The following is an 11,110-nucleotide window of genomic DNA, read 5'->3' as shown; positions in this document are numbered from 1 at the left end:
CAATTCCTTCACAGTAACACTGCTCAACTCCAGTGACAAATTCTCAGACGTGCTTGCTGCAGGCTCAGCTTACTCACACAGCAGCACTAAGGAGATGGGAGGTTTACAAGAGATAGTGAGGTTCTTTCCCTCAAATGGTGTGCAGACAAGAGTATGTGGGTTAAGGAGGCGGCTGGGGGTGGGAAAGGATGACCTGACAGTGTAATCTCCTGGTAGCTCAAGTAGCAAGGAGAAAGAAGGCTAACTGGTGGTGGTTTTGTCCCTGAGAGTCACACTGCAGCCCCTTAATGTTCTGATCTACCCTTCACAGGGAAGATGCATATGGTTTAATGACTGGTAGCCAAGCATTTCCAAGGCCTTTCCACTGCGGAGACAAAGGCACCTCACAGATTTTCACAAATGCACCCTCCTGACCCCTTAGCAATAGGCCCAAATGATCACCCACCATGACAGCTCAGCGGAGGGCCAGAAAGATAACATGTGGTTTCTGAGGCTGTTCCTGTCATTCCTATGATCTGTGTTCAGCATTGTAAGGCCCAGGGAATCTAAGTGACTAAATCACATGTTCAGAGGAATGCAGAGAATTAAATCCCAAAATTTCAGTTTGGGCCAGCAGGATGAAAACTAAGTGTCTAAGTCATCCTTGGAAGTGGAAGGAGCCTCCTTACATTGAATGGAGAGACTCCAAATTTCTCATGGACTTGCCAGCAGTCACACAAGACATCAGGGTCTGCTTACAGCCCTGTCCACTCCCTCCCTTGGCAACCAGAGGCAAAGGGAACAAGTGAGTGCCATATGTAAAGGTGAGTAAGACTGAACAGGGGATATGGGGTTAGCCTGAGATTCCTAAGGGCAACATAGAGCTGGGATGGTGGGACACTGGTCTCTATTAATAAGCCAGGCAAGAACCAAACAGGTTGAACACCCAGGAAGAGGTCTTGGTAAAGACAGGACCATGTAATCGCAGAAGTTACAGCCCAGACTGTTTGCTTGCTTTGTAGTGCAGCTGGGTTCTCCACATGCTGCCAACCATTCAGGCAGCACAGATACCTTGACCAGGAGGGGAATGAAGAGGCTTGTTACTCCCTGAAGGCTAAAACACCTCAGGCATCTAACTGTGTGAGGCACCAACAGACGTCTTCCATCTGAGGAGAAGTCTGAGGTCTGAGGCAGTGTATTGCCCGGAAGCCAATCTTGGTAACTCGCTGGTAGCTTGATTCACCCCTTGCTTAGAGTGGTGCAAATTAGCATACCTTCCCCTCTATCATGAAACTATCTCTAATCTAATCCCAGAAGGGAAGGCAGAGCTGCTCCTGTGGATCATCACTGAATGGAGAACATTTCCCTCTTTTGTAATTGCTAAAAATAAAAATTAAAACTAGGTCTCAAGGTGTGGCTGTTCCCCAAGATGTCACAGGCACTTCTCACCCAAGTCTTCTCATGGTGGGGCTGGAGTTCCCCTTTCTTCACGGCTCTGGAGGAGCCCACAGGTGACAGCAGAGAAACGTGAGGATCAGGACTTTCTGTGATCATAGGTTATAACATGATCTGTCAAGAAAGAGAGAATGAGATGATGTGAGAGCCAGTCACTGTGTAGGGAATACGGCTCCTGGTAGTGCCGAAGGGCTCCTGTGAGAAAGTGCTGTTAATGAGAGGTGCCATGGCCCGTCAGGTTGGTCTGTGATCAGGACACTGCCACGGGACTAAAAGCCCCTGTGTACTTTGTGCACTCTGCTTTCAGACCAAGTAGAAAGAGAAAACAACCCTTGCTGTAGTGAGAACTGAGAATAAAGAAGTCCTTGCGCAAGGCAGGGAGCTACATATGGTAAGGCCTGAAGAGAAACCAAGGCCCATGTGAGGCAGGTTTCTGAGCTACACATTTTCTTGGCAAGCTCTGTGTGTATGTGTGTGAGAGCAAGGGAGCCAGAGAAGAAACAAGGCAGGCAAGGGGAGAAGCAGTCCCTGGAACAGCAAGGAAGCAGAGCCACAGAAATGACGGGGTGGGATCTGTCTGTGGCTGCCCCCTTTGCGAACAGATGGGGCAGCACTGAAAATGCAATTGACTTGTGTCCTCATGGTCTCTCTTCAGGTAGAAGTTCACTGGGGCCCGTAGTGCTGGCCACTCTTTGGGCTGCAGGACAGGTGCAGTGACACCAGGCGTGGGTGGCCACTGGCCACTCTGCCCCTGCCTGCTCAGGTGCGTGGCACAGACCACACCGGGGGCTGCGTCCCTCTGTTACATGGGGCAATGCCTCAAACCCGCCGGCAGGACAGGGTACCCCTTTGCCCCACAGGAGAGCAGAGGCCCATTTCCCCAGAAGGTGCCAGTGCTGATGAGCACTGCTAGGCAGCAGGGACCTGCTGCTGCTTTGCCAGGGCAGGATTTTCCAGAAGGTGTGCATGGGGCAGCAGAAGTTGCCTTCAGGGAAGGACGTAGTAGAAACCTCCTGCCGGCAGAGTGGGGCAGACAGAGAGTGAGGGACAGGGAGGGGGAGCCAGAGGCAGGTTTGCAGAGCCGAGGACCCAGAGAAGACAGAACACCCAGAGCCGGCTCTGAGAGCCGGCAAGAGACAGAGACTTTCCAGAGGAGGCTGTGCAGAATTTGCTGACACACAGACAAGCACGCACCAAAAATTACTGGATTAAGTGAAGGAAGAGGGGAACTTTTTTTCCAAATAATCTATTTTAATCTTTGTCACCCATCAGAGCTGACCTTTCTCTAAAAAGTGACTTTTTGCTCTAAGAAAACACTTCATACATGGGAAGTGCCTTTTGATACTTTCAGGAGAACTCAGAGCAAAGATCTACATGGATGTAGCTCACAGGTGGACGTGCAAGGGGATTCAATGTCCCAGCTGGAGTGAGAGGGACCCTCAGAAATCAGTGAGCTCTGTTTTCCCTCACGCCTGCAAGGCAGCTGTGGAGATTTCGTAACAGCCAGCTGGGACAGGAGGACCTTTCTTCCCTGTCACTCCATCCTTTAAAGGACCACCTCTTCCCTACCGAGCAATTCTAATCTTGCCCAGTCCCCCCATGTCACTACCCTAAGGGCTGCACACAGCATTTCAGGTAGCTAAGCTTAATTTCACTGAGTACCCAGGCCAACTGCTGCCCAAGTCACGACCTGGGAAGGGGGACCAGCTGTGCTGAGGCACAGCCCTCTTTCCCCACAGACCAGGGATGCTTGAAGCAGCAAAAAGCAGAGGACTCTAAAACACCAGATAATTCTGACTTGGCCTGTAACCAGGAAACACTGAGCCCTTCTCCCTCCTTCCCTTGTTCTTGTGCTTCACTCCTCATGGCACACAGCAGCAACATCACAATTTCAGCTCAGATGCCTGTGTTTGTCAGGTCAGTGACACTGCTGCAATATAAACCATGTGTCTACACCCCCACTCTTAAGTAACATGCATGTTCCACACGCTTTGTTGGAGGAGAGCACGAGATGGAGAAAAAAAAAAAAATCTGAGTTAATATTCTTATGGTTGATATGCTAAAGATGATCTTTCAGCACATCCTTGCAGGCTCACTGTACATACAGAATATTTAGCTGCAGTTCTACATAGTTACCATCAGAGAAACACTGGGAACTACAGCAACATGAAAGAGTCTGTCCTCCCACCACCTCAGTGCTACGACTACAGCAGGTGATCCTAGGTATGGAAACTAGCAAATGCCACTGAAGTGCAAGGCAGTGGAGAAAAGTAAATGCTGATCTCTCACATGGTGACCCAACTCTGGGTCCTAATTCACCCTCTCCTAAAGGCACACAGCAGTCCTAATGCACTCTGTGTTTATTCCAGTTAAACCAAGCAGTGACTTGTCAGTTCTTTGTTGCTCCCCGGTATATGTGAGCACTGTGAGTTGATGCTGCACTCCTTCATTTACCCACCTGGGTACTTAAGGCAGTCCTGTCCACACTTCCCCAAAGGTAGGGCTTTATTCTCGTCCAGCAATCCTCCAGGCCAATGCTGACTTATTCCAGGACAAATAGCAAAAAAGAGCTTAGTGTTGGCTGCCGCTGTGGGAATGGAACATCACTGCTCTTCGATCACAGGCACGTCTGTGCGACATTTGCCTGTTCCCTGGCTCAGGGACTGAGAAGCTCCTGGTGGATATGAGCCTCACGCTTTAAGTGAGCATAAAACTAAAAGCATCGTGTGCTCAGCTTATTTTCTACCATGTGATTCTGTTTAATCAACTTCTCCACTACTCTGATAAGTGCCTGCTTGGAGACTTGCCACTAACCTTCACTCTCTTGCAAAATCCCCCCAAAGAACTTCTTTCTCAAGGATTAAAGCTTGAAGGATAAATTATTCCTTCTCATACACATAAGAACTGTTCTGCCTGGCTGAGCTTCCCAGCAAAGCAACAGAAAAAGTGTCAGGATGATGAAGCAGGCAGGCACAGGGTAACTTGTTCATTGCTGGTGAAAAGCACTGTGGAGAGGATCAGTCATGTCCAAGGACTCCAGGGACACCAGGACAGGGGACCACAGAACTTCACCAGGCCTCAGGAAAAGAGGCCACCAAATCTAGCAGGGCTGAGTAGGTTTGCCAGTGCTGCTTCACAGACTTCACTGCAGCAAGATTTGCTTCACAGACTTGTCAAACAGGGACACTTGTTCCATGAGATGGTGGAGAGCAGCTTGCTATTGTCTGGCCTCTCCTGCCTTGATCAGAGAGATCACGTGAGGCTGGTACAATTTCCACTTTCCACATTTACAACAAGCAAATTAACTTCTGAGTCATGGCCATCACACCAAACTCCTGTTTCCAGGGGAGGGGAGTAACCAGAGTCACCTTACTCCATCTTGAAATAAGAGATTAAAATAACCTTCAGGTCTTACTCTAATTTCTCTGCATTGGGTTTCGCAAATTGCACCACTGAACAGAGGTTGGTTTATTCTGGAGTACAGTCTCCCTTTATTTCAGAGATCTAACCAGCTAGAGGGATGCAAAAGGCACATTTCATGAGCTGTACAAAGGATTTTAGCAAGCTACGATACTGCTGTGAGTTTTTTGCTATCTGATACAGAAAACCTCATGGACACAACATGATCTGTCTACTGCTGTGTCATGTACATCACTTCAGCTGCTTAGCAGAACACCAGCAATCTCAAGGGAAAGAATGCCAGATATCTGTTTTTTCAGGTTAAAGGTTAACAAGAAAAATAAAGGTGCCTTGGCTGTATTTGCTTTTTTAGCTGTTCACTTAACCAGAGCTGTGCTGCAGGAACTCGAAGCAGTAGGATGATTAGGTGACTGCAGTTACAGTTCTTGGGATTTTTTTGTCTGTTCTAGCAGCTGAAACAGGAACAGGGCTTATATAGTGTCTGTTAATTGCAGCTGGAGAGGTACAGCCACAGTAGTTAACTAAACCAACACAATTTCCTGTGTTTCTTTTCCTTCCTAGGGTAAACAGCTGAGCATAACTTTCCTTGAGTCTGCAGTATTATCACTGCGTTCATTGTCCACTCTGTGGCACAAATCAGGATCACTAACAAAAGGAACAACTGCCATCTTGGTTTCATAAGCAGGTGATACAGACAAAACCATAACCTCTATAGTCTGCTCACTGTATTTACAGTCCTTGTGTTCTCAGCTTAATCATGAGCATGGACCATGTAGCTTCAGAGACAGCTTGGCATGGAGAACACAGTCTCTCTTGAACCTCTGAAGATCCAGTGCAGCCTAGAGTCTAGGGGTTTGCTGAGAGCACAGGTGATGGCATTAAATTTCTGCTGTGCAATGAACTGCTTTCCCTTGTGACATGACATTCCCTAATGATTTTTCTCCTTTCACATCTCTTCTCATTCTTTTCAGGTTTTTTCTTCCTGCTTCCCCAACTCTTCTTCCATTCCACTGCATTCAACACAAATTTACACAGCCCATGTGTGGCTGCTGCTTAACAGGTACTATTTCTGAAGCATCACCACCATTACCACTGCCTCAAGAAAAAGGACTGATCTTGGCAGTGGTCAGGGCTGGCTGATCAGAGCAGCCCAAAGGTATAAACGTGCCAGTCAGATGTGCCAAAGAAGAATCTGTCCACATTATCTGTCAATCAACATGGGAACATTCTGCTATGGTACACACAGTTCCACCAGGGAGAGTGTAGGAATCACCATAATTTCACATGAACTTTTATTTTGGTCAGACTGGCTCCTAAACAGTCTCAAGGAAGTGGAAAAGCTAATCTCAAAACTTTATGGAATCACTTAAAGCCTTAAGCATTCCTGAGTCCCTTTCTGGTGGGTTTTTAAGCTGTTTGGGAACTTTGCTATACTAAGATGAAAGGTTTCACCTGAGAAGCCCTACTGCTCCACAGATCTATGCACTTGGCAGCAGTGCCTTTGATGACTTTTTCTGGCTGCTCTCTAAATCTGAGCAGCTTCTCCTTCTTGTGTCACAGCATGGTTTTCTCCCTGTGTTCCTCCTTCAGAAAGGCTGTGATGACATACTTCTAGCCTACCTCTAAGGGCAGGCATTCTGATTTCAGGCAGTATACTTTCAAGGTGGCCCGCGTTCCCTCTTGATTCCTTGCTTTGAAAAAGGGTATCCTCTTTTGTTTCACCAATGTACCACTCAAATCTCTTGGACAATACTCCAACATTCCCGCTGACAATGCGGCAGAGGGAATGGAGCTTGAGAGGATTAGCATTCACCTTGAAGCAAAGGAAGGCTGAGAATGTTGGTTATTGTAACAAATGCTTCTGGAGACACCAATGTGACACCCCCATCATGTGTCCCAGCTGGAGCTGCTTGGCAGCATCAGCTGTGAAGCACGTCAGGATATGGCATCACCCATCATCTGCCAAGCTTTCAGTGAATCAATACCCTGGTTGGCCACAAAGCTCCTTTGGATGGCTCCTCAGGAGGAAAAAAAGTCCTATTTGCAATAAGGTCCTCTCCTGGGACAGATCACCCACAGCACCTATGAACCTGCAGGATGCATCTGATCAATAGATCCTGCACGTGTAACACCACCAGCCACTCTGCTCCCCTCTTACAGCTGGAGAAAAAGCCCATGGGGGTTGTAACTAAGCAGAGCTAATGCTTGAGTTAGCTGATGTTCAGGACCCAGGTGGCTTCCCCTGTCCTGTGTACAGACCATGAACCATGCATTCCCATGCCTTCTAGTCATGCACAGCAGAGCTTGCCCACCACCCACCTTGGTCTTGGCATACACACACACCAAACACTATCAGACTCCTGAGAAACAGACTTGAACTGAGCACAGCCTCCAACCCTGCTCCGTAACTCGCTCCAAGCTCCCTGGCTCAGATACATGCAGTTCTCAGAGGCAAATCTGAGCCAGGAAAACCTATCCAGCCCCCTCTGAGATCTGGGAAGTACAAAGCCATATGTGAGCCCACTTTACAGCCTGGCACCTCCAATCCCGCTTCAAATTCCTACTCTGCATCGATTAACATCCGCACTAACTGCAGAAAATGGTTGCAATATCGCAACAACTGAATTTATTATTCCCAGGGGAAGTGTGATGTGTGTGCAAAAGATCAAGGCTGTGACTTGAAGCTCAGCCTCAGCAAAAGACCCAACAGCAATTGTAACTTCCCAGCAACAGCTCCAGACCATTCACCTCCAGCTTCCAGCTGACAAAGATGCACCCCGAGCACAACCCCACCAACACTGAGTCGACATGCCTTTGTGAGCCAGCTCAGTACTGCCAGCCTAGAGGCCCGTCTCCAGCAGCGATCAGCAGCAGGTAGTTGTGGAAAGAGCAGACGCAAATAGAGCATGTCTGCAGCAGGTAGCTGATGAGGTGGGGAACTACATCTCAGATCATCTAAAACCATCTTGATCCTCTGCATGTGGTTCACAAAGGCAGAGGGGGCAGTGGAAAAAATACAGGGGGCATGTTGGGCTAGGTGAACACGAGAACTGAGAGAGAGAAGTCAATCAAGCCAGTAGCAGGGAAGAGCTGGCCACTCCCTTCCCCTTGCAGCATGTGATGAGGATCAGCAGAACCTTCACCTAAGGCACTCAGCTGAATGTTTTCTCCTTATGTGCAGTGAAGACTGGCTTTTCAACTTACAATTTTCACTCATTCTCTGGTAAGAAAGAGGTAAAAAGCCAAGTCACACTAAAAGGGGGGGAAAAAAATCAGTCTCTTTTTTAACATCATCATTTAATCCATTATTTAATTTCAGGATGTGCAAGGCCTGAGTCATGATGCTGGCTTTTTCCAATGTGGAAATACTCCTGGCTGGACTAGCAATACATGACAAACAGGGAACACCAAAACACAGTTTTTCCCATGACCTGTTACACTGCCTCCACCGGTCCCAGGAAGACAACAGAAAACCAGTCCTATACTGTTGGATCCATCAGGATTGCTGAAGGAATTCCTCATTCCTTGTTCTAAGATTGCTCTAAGAGTCTCAGCCCAATTCTTAAAATGCACAGCGCAAAGAAATTACACATTCATTCTAAAAATAAGGTGTATGTCAAAACATCAAACTTTGAGTGCACTAGTGGTTTACTGCATTGGTCTTTTCAGAAAGGCAATATGAACCCCGATTCTCATAGTGGGGGAAAAAAATCCCCCAACCTATTGATTTCAGTTCATTCACTTTGCCCTGGAACCCAGCCTAGCACCCCCAAAGCTGACGGAAGGTGGATGAGCAGAGTCCTTCTAAGCCAGCAACACATGCCTCACTGGTGAGCTCAGAGAGAGGCCTGGGGAAGGAAGGAGGTGTTCAGGAGAGTTAGGGAGATGGATTATCTCACCCTACACCTCATTTGGTCACATCCCAAACCTGTCAGGCACTTTGGCATATTGCTGGCAGAGGCAGATGTGGCGTGAGGAAATGTGGATGGCAGTAGTGTCAGCAGTCCTGGCCAGGGCGGGGATGGCCATGGGCAGTCACACTTCCCATTCCTCTGAGTGTGAAGGTACTCAGCAATGCTTCTACAAAAAACCCGAGAGGACTGTACCCATCAGCTGTCTCAGTTGAGGGACTTGGCCTCAGAAGGTCTGGTCCTGTATGTTGCCTGCTGCCAGGCAGTGAGAGTCCTGACAGGGAACTGGTGCAGCTGGCCAGGCTCTGCCTTCTGTGTCAGCCCCAGGGCAACATCACAAGCTTTTCCCTACCTACCTAGGAGAATTCATTTTCTTCTTTTTTTGCAGATTTTCAGCTCCTCAATCCCCAACTCCTTCCATGGGCCTTTCTATACAACCCCCTCCCTTTCAGATATTGCTGCTTTTCAGCTGTGGGCCAGGCCATGAGCTGGGTGTAAATCAGTATAGCTTGTCAATGCTAATTTACACCCGCTGAGAATTTCCCTTCCTTCACCATTTTGCAGAATTACATGACATGTCTTTTATCTCTCCTCACAGTTTAGCCTGCTGTTTCCCTTTCCTGGCCCCTGAGCCTCCTGCTTTGCTCTGAATTCCCTGTAGGTTTGCAGGATAAGTTGCTTATTTGCAATGTAAAATGTCTCTCCATGCCACAGCCCCGTGCAAACAAACCCAAGAGAGGCACATTTATCCTTACTTGTGCAGCAAATCCAGCCTCATCTTTTCCTGGCAGCAGTTCCCTACAACACACACTGCACATGACTTGCTAAGGGAAAAAATATTGCACTACGCAATGCAGGACCTCTCCGGGGAGATGTAGGGGAGGGAGAATGAGAGGACTGATCCCACAGAGACCCTGAGCCCTCGCCTTTCTCCTTGAAGCTGATGGTGATGGCTCGCCACTCAGCTCAGCACTGTGTAGACCCTGACTGTCAATAGGCAGGATACCATTAATGACTTCTTGTTGCTATGGTGATATTGATGGCTAGTCCCTGGGGTTGGTGGGAATTTAGGGAAAGCTAGCAAAAAAAAGAGTGGGTCAAAAATATACCCCAGGAAAATGTGTTTGCCTACAAATGGACAGTTGTATGACATCATAGATGAATTCAGTGGCACTTCACACTTCCTGACTCATCCTCCCTCTTTACAAGAACAACATGGTGTTCTTCAGAGCCACTGCAAACACTCCTGCTCGCAGCAGGGCTCTGGCGCATAGGCGCGCTGCTGGAAGTGCATGTCATTACCAGGCGTTATTTTTGCAGCTTCACCCCAGCAATTCATTTCACATAGAGAGTACAAATCTTGGTTCCAGTGAAATCACTTGGACTTGTGCCAGAAGGCACAGAGCCAGGATTTTCCCCAGCTTGCAGGATGCCTTATCACAAGTGACAATTCATTCAGCTGCCACGATAGCCACTGGGAACCCTTTGCCTCTCCAGAGCTATTTCAAGCGTGGAAAAGAAGTCGCTGTTGCACAAAGTTTTTTGCTCTGTTTTCCTGAGGCTTAGTGCTGTGTACTCTTCAAAGGTGGTGTTATGGGCTCTCCCACAGCTCCCTACTCTGCAATATACAGTTCAGAGTAATCTTTTACCTTCATCCTAGCTGAGTAATGACCGCTAGCAAGGATGGGCTGTGCTCCAGTCACAACTGGGTCCTCTCACCTTGCACAATTGTTTTAGGGATTTGGGGCACAGAAACCACCCTCCTAAAATACCTGTTCTCTCTTTGGCCTTGCTTTCTCTGGGAAAAAACATTCCTAATTCAGGTTAGTGACATATTAATGAAGAATTGATAAAGTCCCTCTTCCTCTGCACATGCTGTTTATTTAAGCCCATCAAGGGGTGTACAAACTGCAAGATGACTTGTTTTGGGGGGATTTTAGTACAGTTAGTGAATTTCAGAGTATGCTTTTTTTCCTATAAAAGGTTCTTACCTTTTCTGCTGTGTTTTATGCCTAGGAGTTGCCCTATACACATAAAAACTTCCTAGAGAACTTTTTACTCCAAACAGCAGTACCACTCCAGGCATGTACCACTTCACCTGATGGGCACTCTTACTCCAGAAAGTTTTTCTCGGTTTATATCAGTTATTTAAGAAGACGACTATCCACAGGGGAGCAGTATCTATAATAGTATCATTATGCAGACAATTTTGCCAGTAAATGCCCCAGTGTAGATCAGATCCAACTGATGTGTCGGCTTTGCCAACTACCTGTATGTTCAGATCCTTTGTCTCTATGTGAACTCAGTAACTAGTGACAAAATTATCCTGCCCCTCTCTTTTGCAT

General features: G+C 47.6%; 1 protein-coding gene across 2 annotated transcripts in view; it reads right to left on the bottom strand.

Annotated features, from left to right (window-relative positions):
• Window positions 1-11,110, bottom strand: part of LOC141962800 (uncharacterized) — a 47,503-nt gene that overhangs the window by 14,307 nt on the left and 22,086 nt on the right. For both annotated transcript variants that reach the window (XM_074911369.1, XM_074911370.1), the window contains exon 2: window positions 1,429-1,548. The gene's annotated coding sequence lies outside the window, so the exon portion shown is untranslated. The remainder of the gene's footprint in view (window positions 1-1,428; window positions 1,549-11,110) is intronic.

The sequence above is a fragment of the Athene noctua genome, chromosome 7 (assembly GCF_965140245.1).
Source record: "Athene noctua chromosome 7, bAthNoc1.hap1.1, whole genome shotgun sequence".
NCBI classification, from domain to species: Eukaryota; Metazoa; Chordata; class Aves; order Strigiformes; family Strigidae; genus Athene; species Athene noctua.
The sequence above is the reverse complement of the archived record's forward strand: the minus strand, read 5'-3'. Positions and strand labels throughout refer to the sequence as shown.